This window comes from Dasypus novemcinctus, chromosome 1, assembly GCF_030445035.2.
Source record: "Dasypus novemcinctus isolate mDasNov1 chromosome 1, mDasNov1.1.hap2, whole genome shotgun sequence".
Lineage (NCBI taxonomy): Eukaryota > Metazoa > Chordata > Mammalia > Cingulata > Dasypodidae > Dasypus > Dasypus novemcinctus.
Genome location: NC_080673.1, coordinates 83,468,085 through 83,475,822, shown reverse-complemented (window position 1 = coordinate 83,475,822; position 7,738 = coordinate 83,468,085). Strand labels below are relative to the sequence as shown.

General features: G+C 38.0%; 1 long non-coding RNA gene across 1 annotated transcript; it reads right to left on the bottom strand.

Annotated features, from left to right (window-relative positions):
* Positions 1 to 225: 225 nt before the first annotated feature.
* Positions 226 to 7,065, bottom strand: LOC139438913 (uncharacterized). The gene is made up of 2 exons (XR_011648740.1): positions 6,378 to 7,065; positions 226 to 3,123 (listed from the first exon to the last, which is right to left on the bottom strand). It is a non-coding gene; the product is annotated as an uncharacterized lncRNA (long non-coding RNA).
* Positions 7,066 to 7,738: the final 673 nt, after the last annotated feature.

Here is a 7,738-nt window from a genome sequence, read left to right as displayed (position 1 = left end):
ACTTTTACAATGGAGATTTATTAGCTTGCAAGCTTATTGTTCTGAGGCTGTGAAAATGTCCAAATCAAGATATCAAGTGATGTTTTCTCCCTGAAAACCAGTTGTCAGAGATAGTGGGCTGCTCTTTAAAATGGGAAGGTACAAGGTGACATCTCTCTTCTCCTCTTGTTGTGGAATTTAAGAGAAGTTCAATTATTTGAGTATAGAGAGGCCAGGACTCAGGAATGATTTTGAGAAGGAAAAAATGGTTTATTGACGGCCGGCCGGACTCGGGAGCTTTCTGTTTGAATCCCGAGCCCGGAACAAGATTTTCAAACGTCTTTTATACAGAGAGGAAAGGCCAAATGGTCCCTTTGTTTCAGTTCTCAGTAGGCTTCAATTAGCATATATCTCTTTCACATCTTAGGTAAGCTTTTAGCAAGGACTCCAGACATTTTAGATAAGCCTTGGTTTTTGCATTTCCCCTAAATACTTAAAGTTTATAGCCCTTGCTTTGTTAAACATTTCCTGGGACTGGAGCCTGCTGGTCCCTAAGAGCAGGACTGCAGCCTCTTATCTTTCCACACTCACAAGTCAAACAGCTTAGTTATTTCTGAAGAGACAAAGAGCCTTCCACCCATAGCCCACATCATTCCCCCCTTTCTGCCAAAGATTAACTTGCTAAGCTTTGGCATAATTATTGTTGTAGCTATGAGGTGGATGACTGTTTGTTGTCTTGACTGATTATTTATCAGTCTTTAGTACAGCATCAAGGACCGTTTTTAGAAGTTTAGAACTTTTCATTCTGGACAGCAGAATCTTGGGCAGGGGCCTCCCGCAGTTATTCTGCTGCCACTGGCACTCACGTGGATTTCCAGTCAGGTTCCAGATCCATCTATTACTTTTATTTTACTCTTAAAGAGTTTACACCTTTAATTTAAAAGGGGTGCTGAAGGGAGACGATCTCTTTTCTGTAACTGCTTCCTGCTGGCCATGGGCTGTAGTCATTGCCTAATAAGGTGTAAAAACTCTTTAATTTATTCTAACTGGAGGAAGATGGATCTGGCATTCTGTATGAAGTTGGATGAAGTTTTCATATGGTTAATAAGATGTTCACTCTGAAAGAAACAAACTTAATTAAAAATTTGGAATACCCGTTTTTAAAAGAGGACACATTGGATTACAGAGATAGACAAGATTAGATGCCTATAAAGATGGCATTCCTTAAAAGCTGGTGGGAACAGCATATATATTCTTTTTTAAGTTATCCATCTTTAGAGAGAAATTGCAGCAGACACTTAGCTTTGTCTGAAGACACATTCCAAGCTGTTCAATGACTGACACTCATTCGCTCTGTCAGATGCTCCTGGTGAACTGGCACTCCTTGGGCAACTGGCTTCACTCAGGATTAGAACACTAATTTGGAAATACTCTTATAGTTTTCACCTGTGGGAGTGATCAGAACTACAGAATAAAGATTTTTACACCTTGGTTTTCATTGTACAATTTCTAGCAATTTTGACTTGTTCAATAGGTGACTCACCATCAGCAAGCAAGCCTCACTTTTGCTAACTGAGACTGGCTGAGACTGCCACCTTATTCTATAGACATGTTATTAACTGTTTAGAAAATGATTTTACCAGGAATTTAACATGTCTAATATACTTCTGCACTTGATCCAAAATAGAAAAGATAACATTACAATTATTAGGCATATATTTAGTACAGGATAAAAGTACAGCACTTAATATTAACTAATGTATTACTTAATGCATAAGGATTCAGAGTTGCCATTATTAGTTTTGAGTTTCAGGTTTGTAATACTTTACATGTTATCTCTCCATGAGAGCAGGCCATAATGCCAATTGTGTTTAAGTTTTACTTACAGTCTCCTGGTATCATGGCTCCACTTAGCATGTTCTTCAACGCAGTGAGCAAGTTGCAGCATCCTTCCAGTTTTCCAGAGATTTTCCAGTATTCTACTAGCCTGGTGCATAGTGCTCTCTGGCACCATGGAACAGTGCCAGTCTGGAGGCGATATCCATTGTACACTTGGCTGTACCGAGTCATTATTGGCTGCAGGAGCTTGAAACTGCAATATAGTTTCCATCAACTTCAGGAGCAGAACCAGAGACTGATATAGCACATATTTTCAATTGAGGGGTCAGTGACCAGCCCAGCCAACAACTCACATGGAGAGGCCACCTGTAATGTATACAAGGCCTGGTTCGAATGCACAAGAGTTTGACAATGTTAAAGTCTATTCCTTGTTTTATATATATTTTAAACAACTTAACACAATACATATATCAAATGACCATCTACTTACACAATTTTACTATGAAGATAACAGTAGGTACTTCACTTTAGTAATAGAGGAAAAATATTATTTTTCATTGTTAGAATGAAAACAGAATATTTCCAATAGAATCAAGACAACCTTTTATTACCATTTACTTAAATGTGTATTTTGCAGTGGCCTTCAGACAGGTTTATTATCATGAAGTTATTTCTGCTACCAATACCAATCTAAGTTTCTTTAGTTAACAATGACTTCTACAACTAGAATTATTTAAACATTTTCAGTTTGGAAGATGTTTTACAAACTCTTTATAATTGACTATAACCGCATTGACTAGACACCTCATGTTTAAATAAACTTACTAAATTACAATTACCAATGAAAGAAATTTACTCTTTATTTAAGAGAGCATATCTACAATCTTTTCCCTTTAGCCTAATTTCACCAATGTGAACTTACAATTTTCACTTACAATTTTCATTACTGTAAAGATTTTGTACATATGTTAATTTAGTTTATAAATTAACTATGGGAGATTACACTCAAGTTAAATAAAATTGAAACCATAATAGTTTATGCAAGGAATGTTCTCTTTTTCCCTTACAGGAAGCTAAAAACTTCTTTTCTTTAAGTTATGAAAATTATTAAATTAAAAGCATACTGACTACCAGGTTTTAAAACACATTACACAATTACTTAATTTTTTTAAAAAATCATAACCTAGGAAAGATCTCCATAGTTTTTATGGACTTTCCTTTACTTACTGAAATTTGTTAATAGAGCCACTAATTACCTTTATTTCATTGGAAAGAAATCTTCTGGAAGAATTAAGGCTCACCAGACTGTGGAGAAGAAAATAATTTATTCTCAATCTTGCAAGAAGGGGTGCAGAGCCAGATATGGCTGGTGCCACGAACAAAGAAAAATGACACAATTTATACCCCTAAGCCTAGCATGCAAGCTCTTCCTGTTTTTCCATAGATTGGATACTTCAGAAGTTACAGCTTATCTGAGATTTAACTTTCCCACGCAAAAGTTTGATTTAACTGCTTCTTCTATCACATTCCAACCATTTTAGTTTTTACCTGCTCCCCCCCTTTGTCAAATAAGGAATAGAATTTAGTGCTGAAATGGCACCGACTTAGTTAGCTCCTTCTTGGGCATCCTTCCACTGCCCATAGGACTGGCCTAAACTGGTCTCCTCCACTGCTGTCCAACCCGGGAGTGGGAGACTGAGGCAGCAGGCCGCCGGGTTACATCAACATTTTTCTTCTGTGAAAATTAACCTAATCTTTGTTTTGTTTTGTTTTTTTTTTTTTCCAATTTATGGCTGACAAAGGTTTAAACTGGGAAATTACCAGGCAAACTGATTCTTAATTCCCTAGCCTAGTAGATAGGTTTAATCTGCCACACCTAGTCTTGCCTTAAAAGCTCTTGCAAAGAGGAGGCCCTTTCCCAATTGTTTCCATAATCAGATTTCTATGACTTTTTCATCCTGCTTAGTTCAATTTGGGCTTTAAGAATATTTATAATATAACTGCATATTTAATTTTTAACAATTTGAGCAAATAGGCAGACATGAATAGTTTGACACAACAACATGACTTTAGTTACTTTAAACTTTTCAAAGACTTTTGAAACTCTTCTTAATTTGCACTATGACCATGCAGTTTACCACAAGAATTTTCTTTCTTACTTAATGGATTGTAATAACCAAAATGTTCTCAATGCCTTAGCACCATTTTGTTTTAGAACTTTATATTTTACCTTGAAATTAGCAGAATTTTGGATAAGCAACAAGATTAGTTTTATATATATTTACTGAGGCTATTTGAAGCCTCAGGGAGACAGACTGCTTTCTCTCATGAATTGCCACTCTTAGGAACACTGACCGTCAAGGCAGGAGACTTCTCCCCCTCCACCCCCCTTTTGGTTTTGGAGATAATAAAACTCCAGTGGTCATTTAACCTTATTCTATCAGGCAGCAATTTATTTAGTTTACACTTGAATTCATGAGAGAAAGGGTTACTAATACCAGAAGAGGAGACAGTGATGTCCCAGCTCTTCTCAATTATGAAATAACCGTAGGCAAAGGCAAAGGGTGAGGTTAGGCTTGAAGTAACCATAAACAAAGGAAAGGTTAGTGTAGAATTTACACTTAAATAATAGTTTCAGGCTAAATTCACCCAGCTATAATCTCAGTTATTGTCTTTCCACTGTTTTATAATATAAATGCATTTATAAATGATTTTAACTCTTAGTTACAGTTTTTATTAATTTTTTTAAAACCTATTAATTTTATAACACCTTTAAATACCTTTCATTCAACTTATATTAAATGAACTTAACCATTACTTTAATTTTTCCTTTAAAGTAAAAGAATAAATCTCTTGCAGTTAGTTTGAAATAAAAGGCTACTTTTCAGGATTTGATTTCTAGAACATAAAATGTTCTTTTAAAAGAACTCTTCTTCAAACATTGAGGATATGATGAGGTTAAAGCACAAGAAGCTATTGATAAAATATTTTCTTTGTATATTGATCTTACTCAATTTAATCATAAAAATTTCCCTTCCACAAACCTTCTACACTTTCAGTATTCATTCAGGTTCTGTCCCACACTCTACTCTTTCCAATAATCAATCATTTTATCTTAGGACAAAATCATCTTCTGTTGCCTTAACAATAAAAACACACTCCATATATCCCACATACTAAGTTACCAGGCAAACGTCTTGCAACATATAATTGCCATTAATACTAACCAAGTTTGTTAAAATAATGAACTTTTCTTCACTTTAAATACTTAGTAGCATGTAATACCAGAAACAGTTTTTTTGGAAGCAAGTTGGCAGGGGAGATTGGCTGCCGAATAAGTTTGTTATAAAATTGCCTTTTATTATTATTATCAATTCAGTTTTGTTAAATAATGACTTTCTGCAATTAGCCACTTAAATACCTTAAACAATGCTTTGTAAAACTTTTATATTTATACCCTTAACACAAATTTTACCTTCACAGAACATTCTCTTACTTAAGGTTACTACAATACCTTCTAAGAACCTGAGCAGAATGCAAACGTATTTTGGCTTTGACACCCTAAGGAGGGAACTTTACTGCATTTATTCTGATTCTGCTTTTCACCTCCTTCACTTCCCCCCCTTCCAGGCAGTCGGGTGCACAACAAACAGGAATGCGGCTTATGAATAGAAGGGTGGACTCACTGGAAAGGGGCAAGCCGCTCCCCCCTTTCCAGCTTTCAGCCAAAATGGGCAGACAGAACCTACTCAAATTTGGCAACTCTCCCAGGGACCCAGCCACCCTGACTGGGACATCCCCAACAAACTTGGGTGCGTGGCGCGGACACAGATGGCCTCCAAGCCGGGGCAAAGGGCCAGACCAGAGACAAGACACCAGAACATGCACAAACATCTAGACTCCTCAGCTTTTGCCACAGAATCATTTCACCCCCTTGCCAATGGCAAGGGAGGGCTCTAGCTCAGCTGTAATTCCACTCTACATAAGGACACAACTCCAACACTAGCCTTGAGCTGACACAGACAGAAGCACAAAGGTCACTAATCTGACTCACAAGTTTATATATTTATTTTCACCACGGCTGCCCCCACAGCCATCACAAACCTCAGAACACTTAACATTTGGTATAAAGCAAATTCATTCACAAATTAGCACCATAACAAAAGATTTCAGCTAGACTTTTCCACTGTTTAAACTTTACACCCAGACCAAGCTCCACCAGAAAAGCTGATCCATTTTCCTGTAACCAAGTTTTGTTTTCCTTAATCTAGACCAATTTCCAGGATATTAGGACTCGAACCTATAAATACCCTTCCTATTAAAATCGAGACTCCACTCCTTTAGTGGATATAAGACCAGTACCAGATTCTAACATGCAGTTAGACAAACCCAAAACACCAGGGCTTTTCCCCGGTTTTCCTCCTTTTCCCAAGCCTAGAGAGAACGGCTTCCCCCCAGCCTTCTGGGGCTACTAGGGTTCTCTCGGGAGGTGATCAGCCTCCCCTTCCTAGCAATTAAAGCTAGGGCCTTCCAGACTCTGCTCACCCGGGGAGTCTTACCTTCTTCCATGTTCGGAGTTCTTTTTCGTTCCCAGAATCTTTCTCTTCAGACCTTCCATTGCCCCTCGATTTTGTCGGGAAGATTCTGGTGGAGCCCACATCTTTTCTGGATTAAATTTAATCCAGGGGCGCCCAGATTTGGGGTTCACCCGAGTCCTCCCGGCTTCCTCGGGGATTTGGAAGGGGCAGCAAAATGCTACCGTCTCTGGCCTTCATTTTTATCCCTTCGTGGTTGCCATTAATGTTGTGGAATTTAAGAGAAGTTCAATTATTTGAGTATAGAGAGGCCAGGACTCAGGAATGATTTTGAGAAGGAAAAAATGGTTTATTGACGGCCGGCCGGACTCGGGAGCTTTCTGTTTGAATCCCGAGCCCGGAACAAGATTTTCAAACGTCTTTTATACAGAGAGGAAAGGCCAAATGGTCCCTTTGTTTCAGTTCTCAGTAGGCTTCAATTAGCATATATCTCTTTCACATCTTAGGTAAGCTTTTAGCAAGGACTCCAGACATTTTAGATAAGCCTTGGTTTTTGCATTTCCCCTAAATACTTAAAGTTTATAGCCCTTGCTTTGTTAAACATTTCCTGGGACTGGAGCCTGCTGGTCCCTAAGAGCAGGACTGCAGCCTCTTATCTTTCCACACTCACAAGTCAAACAGCTTAGTTATTTCTGAAGAGACAAAGAGCCTTCCACCCATGGCCCACATCACTCTATGTCTAGTCACTTTCAGCTTTCTGCTTTCCATGGCTTCCACTCTCGGCCTTTTAAAAAATTTTTTTTTATCTCCTTTCTTGCTCATATTCATTCTGTTTATAAAACACCCCAAAAAGAGAGTTAAGATCCATCTTTAATGAAGTTATCCAATCAAAAGACCCTTAACTGAAGTAATCTAACCGAAAGTTACCCATACAATAAGTTCATGCCCATGAGAATGAATTAGCTCTAAGGACATGATTTTCTGGGTGCCATCCAGCATCGATCTTCACAGGTTGCATAAGGTTATCCCAGATGATATACAAGATGAAGTTGCCCCATAGTTAAAGTTCCGTGAGCTGAGGTTCTTCATACCCACTGTCTAAGTTTCCTGGGGTGACAGTAACATAATATCACAAAGTGGTTCGCTTAAAGCCACAGAAATTGATTGTAAAATATTTCTGAAGGCTAGAAATTTGAAATCAAGTTGTCAAATGGGCCATGCCTCCTCTGAAATCTGTAGGGAGAATCCTTCCTTGCCTGTTCACTGCTTTTGGCAGTTTTCCTACAACCCCTGTATTCACTGACTTAAAGCATTTCAGTCTAAACCTCCATTATCACAAGGCATTCTCCTCTTTATCCATCCTTATCTTCTCCTTTACTTTTTAG